At 43.0% G+C, this 18,484-nt stretch overlaps 1 protein-coding gene and 1 long non-coding RNA gene across 3 annotated transcripts in view; both read right to left on the reverse strand.

Annotated features, from left to right (window-relative positions):
- The window catches only part of ERBB4 (erb-b2 receptor tyrosine kinase 4), a 576,525-nt gene that overhangs the window by 427,467 nt on the left and 130,574 nt on the right, over positions 1–18,484 (reverse strand). The window lies entirely within an intron of this gene.
- Positions 6,235–7,717, reverse strand: LOC131378584 (uncharacterized). Its single transcript, XR_009208055.1, has 3 exons — positions 7,615–7,717; positions 7,210–7,279; positions 6,235–6,300 (listed from the first exon to the last, which is right to left on the reverse strand). It is a non-coding gene; the product is annotated as an uncharacterized LOC131378584 (long non-coding RNA).

Raw genomic sequence — 18,484 nt, forward strand, 5'->3', positions numbered from 1 at the left:
TGACAAGCAACACATCACCTTCTCAGTCCTGTGTTCAAGCACAGGAAAGCACACACCTTTACTCTGAGGGAGTCACTCTTTGCCTGCACCCCCAGGAGCAGAGGTGGTGGCCCAACACCGGGACGGTGGGGGGCTATTTTCCTATGTTTAACTGGAGCATCCAGAGAGCAGAGCCTCCCTCGCAGGATAGGTCTGCCCCATCTTGACTAATAAAAAAAAACCCCAGCATATTAAAAAACCAGCACAAGCTCTGAGTGAGAAATTCAGAGCCCTGATCTACCAGTTCAACTGGCTGCCACTGGGTGTGGTGGATGCAGGAGGTAAAGTCATGCTTCCATGCATTTTGGGCTAATGCAGTGGGAGAAAGAATGGGAGTTTGGGCTACACAACAGCTTCTGGATCCCAGGCTGATCCCTGCCTGCAGTGGGACACTGGGCTTGATAAACTTATAAATAATCTGCAGAAAGCAGTCCCTAAATCTTGGGGGGAAAAAAAAATTCTAGACAAGACCCAGCCCTTCTATTGTTCTATTTTGGGGTTCTTTTTTTTTTCTCTGTATGTATCCTTATTTGGCATGAATGCAATGACATTAACGTGTTCAAGTCCTGAAGGAATTAGGTAAAAACACAAACATTTTGGTTCACTGGCTATTCTAGAGACCTGAAGCACCGATTATCACTGCTGGAACTCCATGCATTTCCCTGCCAGGTCTAGCGATTAAAGAAATTTTACACATTTGATGACGGATTCCCCCCACCTTACAGAAAAGATGAAATCCTCTTTGCAGCTCATGTCATTTACATGGCTTATCTTTTTGGTTCTGCCCATCAGCTCTGCCCAGCATGCCCTTTAGAGCTGAAACCTCTGATCAAAAAAGCCAGATGAAATACATTATTTATGATTTAGAAAAATCAGATTTCAAACCTGTGGCTTTCCTCGAGATGCTTTTTTCTTGCTTGTTTGGATACACCACTTCAGTTTATCATTTACAGCTTGCCATTTATGCCTTTGTTGTAAGTTGAAGGAAAAAAGGCTGTAAGAAAAAGTATTCAGTCCTCCTGCCTCACATGTGAATAAAACATTGGCTAGAGCAGTGCTGGGATGTGTTTTGTTGGTTAGGATTTTTTAAATTAATGATAATAATAAAGGTAAGCCGTGGCATATGTTTTGTTACTGTATTTTTCTTCACACATTGTGAGGAGTGCTCATTGTGGCCACCGGATGAGCAAAACCACCATCAAAACCAGCTCACATGCACCTGATCAAACCTTCCTGGTAACCCTCAGGAGATGCCTCCAGTCCAGGCTCGATGAAAAATTAAGAAAGTTTATTTTGGGTACTTGATAGAAGAATAGAAAGTGTGTATGTATATGTGTATAGACAATACATGTAAATGAATGAGGAAATCATCCCCATGTTCTCTATCACAGACCCTGTGGAAGCAGCCTGAGTGTCACTAGGATGTTTGTGTCCCTCTTCAAGCAGACACATGCATACAACTGGTGTCCAGTAACAGCGTTAAATGCCTGGCTGAATCAGAGCCTGCCCAAGGAAAACATTTTTCAGGAGAAAATAATGTGTAGTTGAAAACTGCCTCACAGAGCATCTGAAAAAAGGCAAACTTAAAGGAACATGGCCAGTGCAGTTCCTCAGGTATTTTACAAATGCTCCCCACCACAACCCTAAAGCTCTTTCAACAAGGTTTGTGGGGGGCATTTGTTCCATTACACACCTTCTGTCTGCTCAGTTAACGCAATCATCAAAAAAACATCCTGCATCATTCGTTGACTCATCAGCCCTGGTTCAGGCTGCTCAGTGAACACCGTGGGACCAATCCCACCAACACATCTCACGTGTCCTTCCTCCAGCAGGGCTGCCCCCAGGAAGGCAGTAGGTCAAGGTGAAGAGCAGGGAGCCAGTTAAGGACAGTCACAAGCTGCTCCCACTCCTTGTTGTGCAGCTCCAAGAAATGCAGCCCTGCCTGCCTTTTAAACATGCCACTTCTTAAACACCAAGCTACTCATGTTTTCAGGAGAGCAAAGGTACTATTGATTATGTAACCCAGAACTTTTGTAGACACTGCTGAGGTTTACTTCTATTTGCCCCAAGAAAGAGAAAAAATAAAAAGTGACACCTCCAGAAGGAAAGACCACAAGTCCTCCCAACTCCAAAGTGAGGGAAGCATCAGGTAGAGTACAACATAAGGCTTTTTCAAAGCATATGCAAATTTCCCCTGACCTTCCTACTCCTAACAATTTTATTTCAAGTGCAGAGAAAACACTCTCCAGGATCAAAAACACCATTTCCTCTGCAGCACCTCCTGAATCCTCACAATTGCCCCAAAGCACTCTATTGCTCTACATCTGAATCCACCTTTGCCTCAACAGCACAAAGGTCCTCATCCTGTCCCAAAACAAGGATGGTGGCACCAGTTTCCAGCATACAGGTATTCCAGGCCACAAGTTTGCAGAGGGTATGTCACCATTCCCCAGCCCAACTGTCGCAGGGAAAAACATAGTTACTCTGGAAGGTAACTGCAAAAGTGGGGTCTTTAGGAAAAGTACTGTCTCACAGAAATACAGCAAAAACTTCTGCTTACAGACTGACTGTTGCCAGCTTAAACCAGTGAGTCATCTGTTCTGGCCCTGTCCTGGGGAAAGCTGCAACAACAGTGATCTCCATTTTACCAGAACACAGCGTTCCAAACACGACAACAGCAAGGATCACTGGAGTTCTTTAATAAAATTTAAATATTGTTTGTTTTCAGGAACTGTGACTCAGTCAAATACCTCTAAAGTTATTAAAACTGGGTAGCCACAGGGCTCATGCCATCTCCCACCACGCACAAATGAGAACAACTGTAGCTTTATGTTGCTTACACCCCCTCACAGTATTAAAAACATGCACTGAAAATTAGCTTGCTCAAAGGATAATTTTCTTTAATCATCAGACCAAGTTCTGTAAATCACAGAAACATAACAAAAAAGATCAATAGGTCCATTGAGGTAAAGGAGTGAGAGGGGATGACTTCTCCCAACATATTATCAATATTCAGACAAATTAGCATTGCGTGCTTCAGTAGCACGGGCTCTGTATCCAAGAGGCAGAGCATAACCCATTGATTTTGAAACTCCTGGCCCAGCACAAGAGAGGTCATGTCCACTGCTGGATGCTGCCATTCCCTGCACAGCACAAAGCCTTATGAATGCAACAAGCAAAACAAAAACAAACAAAAAAAAACCCACCAAAAGCAACAACAACAACATATACTGGCACAATTAAATCAATTACAGCATTAGTGTGGCAGTATCGTGACTTGTTCTGGAAGACTTGCAAAGGGCTAAGTGTAAAGAACACCTCTGCTAGGAAATTAAGAGGTATTAAACCAGACATTAGCTATATACAGCAACTCCCCCATGCTTATCAGCACCATTCATCACAAGGCAGGGACGAGGAGCTCCCTGCAAACAAAGCAAAGCAAGCTAGTGCTGCTTATGATCTGATTTGTTTTGACACAAGTGTTTTGTTGAACATTTGCTATTGTGCATGTAGCGCTGGGCTGGCGCTCCCCCACCCTTCCTCCCTGACATCACACTGCTGCTCAACCACAAGCCAGTACTCGGAGCAAAATGTTTAATTTGCAGGCACGTACGATTCCCTTTTTGATTATCTATCTCCCCACACAATAAAATCCAGCTGATGCAGAACTCTACAAGTGCTGCCAAGTCAAACTGCAGGCAAAGGTTCATTTAGCAGCACAGAAACACCTCTGAAATTCTCATTTATTAGATTCTGCTGCCAATCACATTAATTCCAACACAAATGTCAAAATAAGACTAATAAAAAGTTGTCTGAGTAAAGGCGTGAGAAAAAGGATGACTTCCTATTTATAGTTTAAAACAAAAGGTTCATTTAAATTAAGCAATTTCTTTGCCTCTAAAACAAGAGACAAATATTTGACTGGGATACAGTCAGCAAGAACTCAGAACCAAGAACTTTTCTTACGTGTTTAACGAAACAAACTTCTGCTTGCCCAGGCAGATGTTTGATATAGTCACCTTCTACACATCCCAAGTCCACTAGAGCAAAACTTCAGGCATTTAATCAGAGCAGTTTGGTTTGGAAGGGACCTTGGGGATCATTCACTTACAATGCCCCCACCACAAACAGGGACACCTTTCACTAGATCAGGTTGCTCAGGGTTCCATCCAACCTGGCCTTGAACGCTTCCAGAGATGGGAAGACCACAGCCACCCTGGGAAACCTGTCCCAAGGCGTCACCAACCCCACAGTAAAGCATTTCTTCCTAAAATCTAATATAAAGCTTTGGGAGAACAGACAGAGATGGTGCTGAAGGCAATCTTGCCCCCCCATACATTGCAGCTGTGTTAATTACCAAAGAGTGGGAACAGCCTTGCCCTCACAGCTATGGGTGATACAAGAGTGAGTTAGCTGGTGGAGTGGTCAGTCAGCTGGAGTCTACTTGCTGTGAAGAGGAAGGGACAGGAGGTTGTGTGAGGGGCAGAAAGGGTAAGTCATCACACAAGGGATAGACAGGGATAGGAAGCAGCAAGCTAAAACTGCACAAGAAAGAGAGAAAGAGCCAGAGCTCTGTGGGGTTGTTCATAGGACTGCAACATAGCAAAGGTATGGAAGACTTTTTAAATAACACAGGACTGCAACGTAGAGAAGGTATTTTAGGTAACGAGGTACTGATACTTGAGGTCCCCTGAAGTTTTTAAAGAGGCACTCTTGAGTGCTGTGGCCATCTGAACAACATTGATAACATAAAGCTGCCCTCCCTCAGCTTGTCCTGTAGTCTTATCACTACATGCCCTCATGAAAAGTCCCTCTTGTGACAAGTTCTCTGTCGAGCTTTACTTTTGACACATATTTGGTCAATAAAGCACAAGCCTGGGACTTGGCCAAATTGGCAGCAACTAGACTCATTAAGCTTAGTGAAACAGGCACTCACTAAAAAGTGAGAGGAAGAAAATTGCAAGGGGACAGGTCTCTTCTGCTAAAAATTCACCTATTCCAGCATGTTCCAGACAACATTTTACTCATACTATCATTTTATCCTGTACAGGTTTTCATTATTTTTAACATATGTTGACTCACTGTCTTTGTCACCTGGAAAATGCAAGAAATTCTATTCCTGAGCAGAGACTGCTTGCCTCTATGATATGAAAATCTGCAAGAGACAGCCCATAAACATAGCCCACCTGGAATACAGAGAGTGTAAATAGGCATTAGAAAGATTTTTTTTTCTTTTGATATATAAATGTATGTATTTGGTTTGTGCTTATTACTGATGTCTTTGTTAAAAGATATCACCTACTAAAAAAGATGGTTTTGTATGTAGTGTAGGAAACACACCACATTTAAGACAGCAAATCCAGCCCTGATCTTTGCTTCTTCTGCATATACCTTTTGATGCCCTCTCTACTAATAGTATCAAACCTAGGATTCATTTCCTTCTTCAACAAGCAGGCTGTGCCCTAGCTCAGGGCTGCTCAGGGAAGTGACCCACAGCTGCCCACAACCTCGCTGCATGCACAAAAATCTCATTTTCCCCTTTTCAGTTCAACCTGCAGACTGAAGCGGGTGGACAGAAACCTCTCTGGTGTACAGGGTGTCTAATCACACACCTCTCCTGCAGCTGCATCTCTCAGAGGCTCTGTGGGTCATTGACTGCACATCATGTCCGAGATCTGGCTCCTGCTCAGGCCTCTGCTTGCACCTCAGCTCAGGGAAGTGAGAAGAAGTGGTGAAGAAGAGAAGAGCCTGAAGACCAGCTGAAGCATGTGGAGCCCAGGTAATTTGCACCAAGAACAACCTTTATTTGCATGAATAACTTGCACAAAATCAAAGGAGACCTTCCCAGCTCTCAGTAGCTGGTTGGAGTTGTGTTGATGGCCCTTGAGTCCTCTGGGCAAGTCCCTGGCATGGCAGAGCATGAGGCTACACAGCCTGCCTCACATTTTCCAGCTCACACAGAAACCTGCCAGGATGCCTCTTCCCAGTGGCCCTAGAAGGAAACTGTTCTAGCACTCAGCTGTCTTGCCAGTTTACACTCTCCATTTCCCAGCCCAAACCAATTCATGAATACCTTGAAGTGGATTTGCCTTCCCATAGGTATTTCTTAGCTAACTCTTGGGAAATTTCTTAGCTATCACAAGGGATATCAGATTTGTGTTACCAGGGATGAAGACAAACTGCTCACAGAAAATACCCACACAGTGTTTCTAAGATGAGTGCAAAATTCCCATCCAAGTCACAGGCGTGCTTGAGGCAGCCCTAAAACAAACACAAATTAATAAATATCGTCATATGCCAAGAAGAGCAATTTTGATCTTCTCACAGAAGTTAACAGTGATAGTGTGGCCCTAATTTGGGATTAATTGTTCATGGGCCAAGGGCTTACTTTCAGTACACCAGGCTGAATTAAACCTCAGCCTCTGGAGATTATCCAGTGCCACCCCTGCTCATAACAGATGCAGCATCTTGTATTCACAGATAAAACCCTGCTGCCTCTGCTCCTCTCCAGCCTGTTCAGAATTGACCCACCTGCCCTTCCTTTTGCTCGTGCACAGCAAGGATCAAAGCAGGCCATCATCCAGTTTTGACTAAATGCATCTTACAGGGGAAAATGAAGCTTCCTATGCCACAGCTGCACAGAAATAGCTCATAAATTACAAGCCATTCAACACAAAAACCCCACACTAAACTGCCTGACTGATCCATTGCTATCTTTGACAATTAAGTAAAACCAGAGCCTCCCCCCATATTTTAATGTGATGGTAACTGTGGATCGCAGGGGCTTGAGCAATTCTTAACTTTTCTCACCTTCATATCCTATCTCAGAGTAACCACTGAAGCAGCATTTACTATATAAGGCACACAGAGCCAAAGTGCTAATCTGTCCCTGCAGACCTTATGGTGCACTTCGCTGCAAAAGCAATTTTCATTTTTTAACTCCAGCACCCTTCTAAGTGAACAAAACGTTTCCAAAATTGTCTCACAGCTCGAAAGACTTGGAGCTGGTGGGCTTTCCACATCTTTCCTTTTACCCCACCCTCTTCCTTCACACACACATCTTCCACTCCAAAGGTCAAAAAAAATGCACTATGGTCTACAGCAAACATTTAGGCAGGTTCTCCACCGATGTTTTCTCACAATCTCCCTTTTGAAATAAGAATGTGGTACCTGAAAAGAAGCTGGCATTATCCCCAGAGTCTTGGGTAGCAGGGAGAGCACTTCCTGGTTGCAAGGAGCTCTAAAAAAATCCAGTCAACACAGGAATGTGGTGGTGAGCAAGGGAAAAGAGCCAAATCCACCTAGTCTGCTCACAAGCTTTTCGACGCAGAGATAAACTTTTAGTTTAAATGAAGCAATTTTTTTCAGTTAAACATGCAATTACTGCACTCAATCAATGTAATAAATTAGTTGGGTAAACACAAAACCCCAGGTAGACTGAAAATTTTCAGTGAAAAATAGGGGTGTTTTAAAAGCACATCTGTCCCCACTGCATTTGCCACTTGTTTGTTAAGCATTTCACTGCCGACCAAAACAAGGCAATGCACTGTTTCATTTTACATCTACATTCCCTACCTTTTTCCTTTACTTTTGAGAAACACAGGTAGGCAAGGCAAAAAAGTCACCGTTTTTGCTTCAGCCTCCCTCCAAGGGCAATCAGGATGGATGTTCACACACTTGTCAATAGTCCCTGCAGTAAAAGCAAGAGTTTTGAGGAGAACAATATATCGTGCTTGCTTTTCTGGTGGTCAGGCACAAGGGTCTGGTTTCTGCAGGAGCACTTACCAGAACACAGTCACCTAAACCCACCCCTAAAATATTTTTGCAAAAAACATTACTCACAAAAATCAAGAAAGTGGCATTTCTTCTTGTCTAGGAAACAAGAAAAACAAAGCTAGACTTCATGCTGTGTGTAAGCATATTAATTTCAACTTCATAAATCGCTTTACAAAATAAATCTTGTCCCATTAAGTGAAGCTGGCAGCGCAAGACCTTCCATGCTCTGAAACGTGCCATTAGGACTGGGTTTGTCGTGGCTACGTTTCTTCTCACAGACCTTTTAGAAGAAGTCATAGGTGTGCTTCCTACTGTGGTGGCAGGAGATACTTTCACTGTAATGCTGTGACAGTGCACCAGCAAAGATCATTACTGGAGAGCACGTTTGCAGTTATTGTGTCTAGGAACAACCAGCAAACTCTACTGCAGACAGAAGCTGGCAGGAGACTGAACCTGAACAGAGGTTCAACATTATTTTCAAAACACTTTAAAAAAGAAAAAACTAAGTTGCTTACACACTGCAGGTGAATACAATGTCTAGGGGTTAAAAGAGTTATTCCATGGAGAGTCGACTATAGAAAGTCTATTGGCTAAAAAAAAAAAAAAAAAAATCAACAAAATTATGTGTCACTGGTAATTGCTGACATCCAATGCCTACTTTGTTGACCTGATGTTTTGACATCCAGGTGACAGATCTGTGCCCTGGAGCCACCAGCAGCTGGTGGAGCAACCAGTAAGTGATACGGAGTCTCTCTAGGATCGTCTTCATCAATTTTAGTTTTGGACTGAATAGATGAGTTTTGATGTATTTAAAAACAATAAACCTCTGCACTTGATTTTTTTAAAATGTTAGGTGTGCACCACCTGTGCTTTCCCTCCCAGCAGGAAAACACCCTGTATTACATGTGGCTGTTGCATTAATTACCAACAGCAGGGAAACTAAGGCAGGGACCTCAAGGTCCTGTGGTGGCTCAGGGAATCCAGGCAGAGAGGGAGATGTTGGCACAGAAGCCCCTGCACACAGCAGCAGCCCTAAGTCAGCAGCTTTGTGCACAACACTGATAAAAAAATCGGATTGTTCTCATTACCTCTTCATTGGGTCCCTTCCCTTGGATTGGTGAGCTTGGAAAGGAGCGGGCCCTGTGCGCTATTCAGAGCATGGCTGCTTTGCTCTGGCTGGATTTCTGTGCCTCACACAAGGCCCTCCTTTGTGAAGAATACTTTTTCTTTCCCTTTTTAAAAAGATCTTAGAAGTACTAGGTAGTAAAAGGGAGCACAAAGCTCTAATTTAGCCTCGGTTGCAGAAATTAAGACTTGATGTATTCAGAGCACACCAATCAACAGCAAATCTTGTCTCCTCTGCAATCCCCACAATAATTTTCAGGAGCTGCTGGATAAAGTAAGAGTGAGCAATCTCAGCACATCGCAGAGAGGTGCTGCTGAACATACCAGACACCTGATTCCTCTTCTCTCATGGGAAAGTTTCAGACTGCCCCAATCTGGGTACAGCCACCAAGCAGCTCCAACACACGCCTTGCTCAGGCCCTTTCAAGGCATTTATTTTCACAGAAATTAAAACTGGTGCATCAGAGAGTCCTTTCTGGTTATCTCTAAACTATCTCCCCTGGAAAGCCAGCAGGGGATGCTCAGACTAGAAACAAAAGTCTCTTCCATTGTGGCCATAAAGCACAAAACAAATAAAATAAAAATCAAGGTCAGCCTTTTTCCCAGGCTGCTAAACTGAGCCTGCAGATGGAAAGGAACAAGTGTCCAAGAATTATTACTTATACTGGCCCAGATGTAGGAAGAAATGGTTCCCTGCCTCAGCAGAAGCTTTATTATGGAAGGATGACACAAAGCCACAACCAGCTCACTGCCATGGGACTGCTGTCCTCTGTCCCCTTCCCAAAGCTCAGGGAAGAAACATCCAAGGTTGGCTTGAGCCTCAGGGAGCCCCTTCTCAAGTGATTCCCCAAACAGTAGAGGATTTTTAAATTCCAAAGAAGAGGGGAGGGAAGCAAGAAAAGAATAAAAGAGGAAAAGCCCACAAGCACGCAGCCCTTTCCACTGCAGCCAGACACAAAGGCACGTGCATTTAAACCCCCTCGGCGCTCTCCTTCTGCCCTCCTTCCACCAAACGGGCTCCTTTCCTACTTAATTTTTTGTTTTGTTTTCACTATTTATTTAATTTAATATCTTAGAAAAGCTAGGTCATAAGTCATCTGATGACTTTGTAAATGCAAAAGGCCAATGTTGTGGAACAGACAATCTAATGACATAGTGTTTAGTGCTCCCTAAAGCGGGAGACAGATGAAGAGAAACGGTGAACCGGCAACCTTAGCATAATTAAGACAAGCCTGAGTGCTTGCTGGAGTGCCATTACATTAATCTCACATCGGTGGCACCTGGCTAAAATTTATGAGATATGTAAAAAGGGCCTTTGCAGCTGACCTTGATGAGAGTGTTATTTATCATGTGAGGGAGCAGGCAAGGATGCCGGGTGGGAGGGGGCGGACGAGGGACAAGCTGGGGGGGAGTGAGCAGCGCAGGCCAAAATCTGCTTACACCTGAAATTTCCAACCAGAGTACTCCTTTACAGTAGTCGCTTCTGGCAACTGTAATCAATCAACACACTTTTGTATTGCTAGAACACCACAGAAGAAAACAGCAGAGCCACCCAGGTTCTCAGAACAGCCTTCTGAAGCTGAAACTCAGATTTTTCAAAGGGGCAGGGTTTTACATCCAAGAAATCACCAAGTTCCCAAAATTCTCCTACCCAGAGATAAAATGAAACTTGTACATGAACTCTCGTTGGAATAACACTCTGCACTAAAATTATATAGTGTATGAAACAGCACAGAATTAACAAAATTACATGATTTGATGCATTTTATCATGTTCTAAAAGTTTTTTTTTAAAAAAAAAAAGAAGAGGATGAAATTTTGGGACAAATATTTACTTCCTACAGGAAAAGAACAATCCATATAAAACCTCAAAGTATTCTAATAAAACCAACTGAGAGTCCTCTGCAGCCTGCAACAGGACACAAGACCTTAAACTGGCACCTCACTGCCACCTCTGTTTCCATTTCACAGAACAAACTGAACCCAAGGCAAGCAGAGGGTAAGCAAGCAAAGGATTCACTGCACCAAGTTTAGAATGATCATTTCTTCTGAGAAACCCTCATTGGAAATTCTTCCTTAAAGTCAGGAAAGAAAACCACCAAACTATATTTCTTTAGCACTAATATTTTTTATCTTTTTTTTTTTTTTTTTTCCAGAGAACAAAAGGAGATCTATTTGGGGTCTGTGTGTGCAGTTGTAGCAAAACACCCTCCCACATTTTGAGTTGTTCCTTTGTGTTCTTCAGCTGAAACCCAAGAAACAAGAAAATAATTTGTCAAAGGCACCAGTGTGACTGAAACAAGGTACAAGGGTGTGTGGCTTTTATCCCTCTGCATTCCATCACAAGCTTGGTGACAGCTCCCAGCAAAGTAATAACATATGCTAAGGCTTCTGCCATTTACACAGCACAACCGGTGCTGCCTGCTATTATAATATATTATTATGACTATTACAGCAAGGGATCTCTCAGATTCACCACACAGGAAGTGTTGGCTTCTCCCCTGCAATTTGAGTATGGGCACCCTTCCCTAAAAGAAGTTTCTTCAGAGGGTATTGCCTGAGGATCTGGAAAAAGCACCTTCCTGCCTCCCTGCTGCAGAGACTTCTCCCCTGCAGGACCTCCCCCTCGGTCACCAGCTCACACCCCAGCTGCTCCCTGATAAAAACCTCTCAAACACACCAGCTCACCTTCCTTTTCGCATGATACATCAAAGAAAGGGGATCCAAAGCATCCCCGTGCTTTTCCTGTCGGCGCCAAAATGCAGAGCTTTCATTTTTAAACTGTAATCAAACGAACATGAAAGTCAATGGTTCTGCACAGACCTTGTCAAACACAAGGATGCTGCTCTGATGAAGTAAAGGCAAAGAAACTGTGACCTACACTTGTAAGAGCACTAGGCTAGCAAAAAAGAAAAATGTAATTGATTTCTGATGGGTAACTACTACACCCAGGCTAGGTTGTTTTGTTTTGTTTTTCCCCTGGGGAATGCCACTTCAGAGATGAAATAAAAAAAACCTAACCAAAAAAACCCCAAAACCTACATTATTTTAATCCTCGCAAGAGTATTATTTCAGAGAAAGGAATATAAACACCAAGCAGCATGGATTTTCAGCATCCCAACAAAAGCACAAGTTACTTCAAAGTTGAGGAGGATTTGCTAGAGTAGCCCTAAGCCAAGTCTGCATGGCCAGAGCCACCTTCCCTATCCCACAGCTCCAGGACCCTGCACAGGCTCCATCTTCCTGGGGCAAGCCCAGATGTCTTTCATCAAATAACACTCCTTTTAAGAGATTAAATCATATTCCCTACCAGACTCAGCAACTCTGAGCAAATAAGACAAGAGCTGGTGTATTTCTGTTGAAACCAGTGTTGCGTTCTCAGCGTTGTCAGACACTTCACACAGAGTGTTCCTATCAGATCTGGCTTTCAGAGTCAGTGGATTTGGTTTCAGACAAATTTGAGCTCAAATTTCAGGGAAAGGCCCTTAGACATGTGGCACTCCCTTCTTCCTGCTTCACCAGCCCCTCGGAGCAAGGCTTTATGGTTCCCTCTGAAAAATGACACTTTCTGTCAGAGAAACCAGCACAGCTTCTCATCTCAACTCTTACATGCTAATAAATCACAGCTCTGCTGTTAAAATAGAAAGGACAGTTCTCCCATTAAAATAGAAAAAAAAAAAAGCACAAGGGTTTTTCTGATCCCCTCCCAATACAAACACCATTGTGTAACACCCACCAGTAAAATTCAGCAAGGTCCATCTATTTACGGCTCAAAGGAAAGAAACCAAAACAACCAAACCCAAACTGGGATTTGCCAAAGATGGTAATAAGATGGAAATGCTATGGCCTGCCCTGAATAAGCCTTCTATAAATATAAAATCAAAGTTACCTTGTTATTTCTCTGTTCAGAATGTCTTAATTCCAGAGAATTTCTTAAGCTAGGTTTGAAGAAAGGATTTATGAAGACTAAACAAAAATCATTTAAATACCTCAGCAATTGATTTATGATTCTGTAAGTTTCTTTATTACAAATTTATTTTGATCAAATCCCATTCCTGCAAAACTCAGGGACTGACCTTTGCAAGGTAACTATACACAGGGTTTTATTGCAACAAATACCGCTTCCTTCATGTGACAAGAAGAGCCTACAAAAGGCAGTGGGTGTGCCAAACGGTGCAGGAATGGCAAGGACACCACAGCTGATGGCACAGCAGGCAAGCAGCATCCTTTACATGCCAACCTCATCCAGTCTGCCCCTGTGCCACAACATCATTTTCACCTGATGGCTCTCCGCAGGGGTGCCTTCCTCCTATGCACGCACCCCTGCAGGAACAGGAAATACCTAAACTCTCTTGTCTTGCCTGGTACTGCTCTCCAGGCTCTCTCTCGCCCGCTGGAAATATTTTGGCCAAAGTCTTGTTTTGAAACTGGTGCCTGAGAGAAAAGCTCAAATGGAAACATTATCCTGTGGAAAAAGTGTAGGAGAGGAAGATACCACAAATAGCAAGCTGCAACAAAGAGGAACTATTTGCACATAAAAAGGGTTATCAAAGTTGCCGTTCAACTTGTGTTAATCAACAGGTTCAGATAAGACCCAGTCTTTCTCACGGAAGAGGCTCCATCAGACCTTCCAATTTAAATAACCTTGTTTATAACTCCTTTTCATCGCCACACAAAGACTCCATTTTCTCTCTTTCTTGCTCTCCCTCACTCTTTGTTGGTGCTGTTTACTCCCAAGTCTGTCTCTCTGTCTAATTAGCTCTTGATAGATCTGCTGCCCTCTTTCCACAAACATTTAATTCTGCCGTCAGTCCCATTTACAGTACAGCATGTTGCATTGTCTTTTACCAACCTAATTTTGTTTGAGCAAATGTAAATCCCATTAAGCAGTCACTGTATACCTATTAGACTGTGGCACATAAACTCAAAACCCCTCTTCATTTATAAGACCAAACATAAGGCCCAATTCATAGAGGATTTCTAGGACTTTGCAATTTGTGCTTTCTCACAAACCACAGAAAATTCTTAAAGGCTGCAAAACTCTTTTCTTCAAGGTAATATTGTTGAACTGCCCAAAACACGACATGTTGCAGCCACTGCATACCAACAATAATGCTTTTATAATTCTAATGAGTCTCCAGGAAGTGCTCACTAATTAGAGCAGTAATTTAAAGTTGTCATTATGAGTTGTTCTAAGTCTACACTGGATTTCACTTCATCTTTTTGTTTGAGAAGAATACTTGGGTAAAATGGCCAGCTGTAACAAAACAAACTCTGACACATCCCTCTTTTTCCTAAGCTATAGTTAGCTCTAACATGAGGAAAGAAAAGTATGCATGAAACTCATGGAGGTGATCAGTAAGGATTTGAAATTTGAAAGGAGTGAACCTTCATTCCAAATACAATCTCCATTTTGCCAAGAATATTAACAGGTCAGATGGAGTCAACTCTTGACTGAGGAAATCTTCCCAGCTTGCACAGGGCAACCCAGGACATTCCCAAATTGCCAAGCCCGGCATGGTCATTCCTATTTCAGGCCAAAACAGCAGCAATATTTTGAACTGTGTCAGAGCTCACCACCTCTACGATCGCCAGCTGCCTGGTCAGCTCTCCCTGCCGGTCTAACAGCACAAAGGGAATGAGGGCTCTTTCAGAATCAGCTGGATGCTTGGTGCTGGATACTGGCAGCAACTTGGAGTCTCAGACAACACCAATTTATGGAGAAGTCTTACTCAACAAGTGCAAAGCCCAAACAGCAACAATGCCCCTGCTAGAGCAGTCTGGGAGAACTGGTTCCTTCAGCGGACACTCCTCTCACACTGTGGCAAAACCCCCAGGTCAAAACTCAGGAGCAGCAAGAGATAAAAATACTCGCACAGATGATAACTAATAGGCACTAGGAAATTCAAAGCACCAGAAACAACCCGCTCTTCAAAATGAAGTAAACTTTTCCTTGGACACTCGGAATCCAGGGCATTCCTCTGGTTGCCCTGGAGGGTCAGAGACCTGGGCAGGGGGGTCTGGGACCCCAGCCCAGAGAGACACTGGATTTGATTTCAGTCCATGGGAGAGGCTTCTTGCACTGCCAGAAGCATTGCAGGCCACAAGAGTGTGAAAAATAGTAGTTTAGTATATCACAGGGTGAAAAAACAGTGGGTTTGGGATTTTTGGCACTGAAGTGAATGGGGCAAGATGGAGATTTTGGGGCGTTGTCTCCTTCTTCTTCCTTCTCCTTCCCTCACTTCATTTCTGCAGTGGCGTGGCACAAAGTAGTTAGTGAGGATTGGGTCAGAGTAGAGATGACCTTTTTAGTATTAGTGATAGGCATTGGCGAGAAATAGTAAATAAGAAATATATAGCAATTAGTATAAAAGATAAGGACAACCCAGCTTAGGGGGAGACGTGAGAAGTCCAAGCCGCGGCAAACATCTTGTTGGACTGAGAAAATTGTAAGATAAGAACTAATAAACAAAGTACGCAACCTTGAAAAATCTAAACCTGAAGACTCAGTCTCTTCCTTCGGTTTGGCACAGAGCTTTGCAGAGGGCAAAAAAGCCTCTAAAACCACCTGAATGCCAGGGAATTTAAACTCCTGAAAAGGAGCCCCCGACAGACACTGAATGGATATTCTATTACTCATCCACTTGTCCACTTGGTCCTGTCATGTACCCATTTAGTTGCATGGTACTTATCAACCATAATGCCTTATCTTATCAAGCACAGCTCCTTCATTGAATAAAAGCTTAGGACGACTGCTTTCACAATCTCTGCCACTATACAGATGATCTGAAAGGATGAAACAATTACTAGCATGCCACTAAGCACACGGAAGTGTACCCATTTGCTAGTAATTTTGCTTATGGCTCGTGTGCAGTCAGAAGTACTACCTGTAATTACACCAAATGGAATATATAGTTTTCAGTGTACTTAAAATTTTTAATTTCAACATTATAAATAATCACACAAGCTCAAATAGATGCTTTTTCACCCATGTCCATACTTTATCCACAACCTAATTTTGAAGCCAAGAACAAACACAAAAGGCAGAAAACACCTCCAGGTGTATGGTACAAACCTGCCTTTCTATGGCACGGTGCAAGTTTCTCTGCCACATATGCCTGAATTTTAGATAATGGCCTGACCTGAAGTTACAGCTCACCTTCCATGGATCTAGCTGATCAGCACTTCCCCACTGGGAAACAGGCAGGAGTGAAAAGGAAAGACCAAATGGCAGGGAAGGTCACTCCCCTTGCAGGATTCCCAGGAGACTCAAACACATGCTACCCTGCTAAAGCCAGCTCCCCCAGCCCCCATGGTCACCTGCTCAGCTTAGGAACAACCAGTTACTTCTTAATTCCTACCTGGGGCTGACAACTCTCCTCACTGTGCTGAGACCATGGCAGATTGCCATCCTCTGCTGCACAAAGGTCTTCATCTGCTCAGTGAAATACCAGGACTCTGGAGCACATCAGTGTCAGTCCCAATGCTAATTGATCCTTAATGTCCAAACAGGCTGATGATTGGCACTAATTTGTTAATTATGGATTACTAGATCCCTTGGGACACTAAATTCGTGTGATGTACTTGACTGTGTTACTACAGCACAAAGTCTTTCAAAGGTTACCTGACTGACACAGCCTTCAGAAATCTTACTCTTCAGAGACAATTGGTCAGTCAAGTAATACAACAGAGGACACTGAAAATCATACAAATCTACTCCAGTGCCTCTGAAAGCAAGTTTAAAAGCCACTTTCATATGTCACCTGCAAGTGACTCCAGTGCAAATGAAATCTGAAGCGGTGGGTCTCACATCCAGAGTTGCACGTTCCATTCTGCAATCTTCCAAATTCCATGAAAATGAAAGCCTGCAACTTCTATGGCAGTTCTACAGGGGCATTTAATAATACACCTCAGAGAGATATCTTGAGTCTGGCTTTGCCTCCTGGAGATAGGAACTTTAATGCTGGTTTTGTTTAGAACAGAGCTCAGCTACTGCTATCTGCTTCCATTAATGTTAAATGAAGAAGTCCATGATATGTTTAGGCAGCTTTCTCCACTAAACCAAATGGAATTCTCACCTTTAGGGGCAAACCCTAATGAAAACAGCAGATAATATTGTAGGAAAAAACTCCAAAGCCAAGCCTTTACCTTAGTTCTAATTTGGAAAATAACTGAACTTGAATGTTTCTTCAGTCTATCTTTTGTTATCATTAATCCCTAAAACAGTACAAAATTTCTATAAATAATACCTAGATAATTCAGGGCTCCAGTTAGGTAAAATTCTGCAAGACATGACAGGGATCAAGACCTTGTCCCTGTCATCCCCTGCACATCATGAGCATCATGTTGCACGCAGAGATCCATGTGTTTCTTGCTCCAAGACAAACCAAGCTGCTCTCCAGGCACAGACAGCGAAACTTTGCTGACAGAAGAGATCAGGGATAAGGCAAGTGGATATTTTGCCAGTGCTCCCCCAGGAGGGTGATGTTTCCTTCCTCTCAGTTCCTGGTCGGTTACCTCTCCACAATCCAAGGCCATTGTTCCTGTGACAAATTGTATTCTACCTTATTAAAATTGTATCTTTAAACACAAGCTTCCAATTTTTCTGGTCTAATACCTTGGCATCAATAAAAGCTCATAACTAACCCCATCACCTCTTATTGGACTCTGTATCTGATGTTGTAAACCAAAATACATTTTACAGCTTTTCCACACAGCGGTTTGCAGCAAAGTCAGTGAAGCTCTGATAGAACAGCAAGAAATTATGGAAAAACTGTTTTATTTTTATTGGGACCATACCTTGAAATACTAAGCTTCTGATCTTAAAAATGTATTCTATCTGTCAACAAACAAAGCTTTCAACTTTCCACCTCAGACCTTTCCTGCCTGTGTTCTAGAAAAAATTCAGGGTTGGATTTTTTTCTTTCCAAAAGCATTTGAAGTTTTACTTCCTCTGTTTTTATCCTCACTATCACACAATTTATACTGCCACTATATTGTCTCTACCACGTATCTGTTTTTTTTTCTTTTCACTAAGTATTTAAGATGCACCTTTCAAAATAGCCACCTTTCAATGAGCCCTTGTTGCCTTGCTTTAAAAAGATTCATGCCACATGCGTGTTTTGCCTCTTGCCTCTTTGTGCTTTCAAATCCACATTTGTGCAGATGCAGAGTAGAGGACACTACAAGGAGAGAACCACGTTCTGCAAGCTGCACATGTGCACACTCCACAACCAGAAACAAACTCTTTGGTTATGCTCATACAGCTGAAAGAGGGAGGTCAGCAAATGAACAGCCAGGAAGAGCATGGTGGGGTGCTAAGTCTTGGAAACCTCTTCAAGGCAGTCTTTTAGCAGATTGATTTTCATGCGCCTCCAGGCTGACACGAAGCCACGCGTGAGAACCCCTCTCTGTTACCCAGTGAACTGGGTCATGTGTGACAGTATTAGTTAGATGGTCCTTGGATGTGACAGCAGAGAGGGAACCAGCTGTCCAAGGCTAATGTGCCATCTGTGCCTAAAATATTCTGCCAATTGTGTTGGCAG

The sequence above is a fragment of the Hirundo rustica genome, chromosome 7, assembly GCF_015227805.2.
Source record: "Hirundo rustica isolate bHirRus1 chromosome 7, bHirRus1.pri.v3, whole genome shotgun sequence".
NCBI lineage: Eukaryota > Metazoa > Chordata > Aves > Passeriformes > Hirundinidae > Hirundo > Hirundo rustica.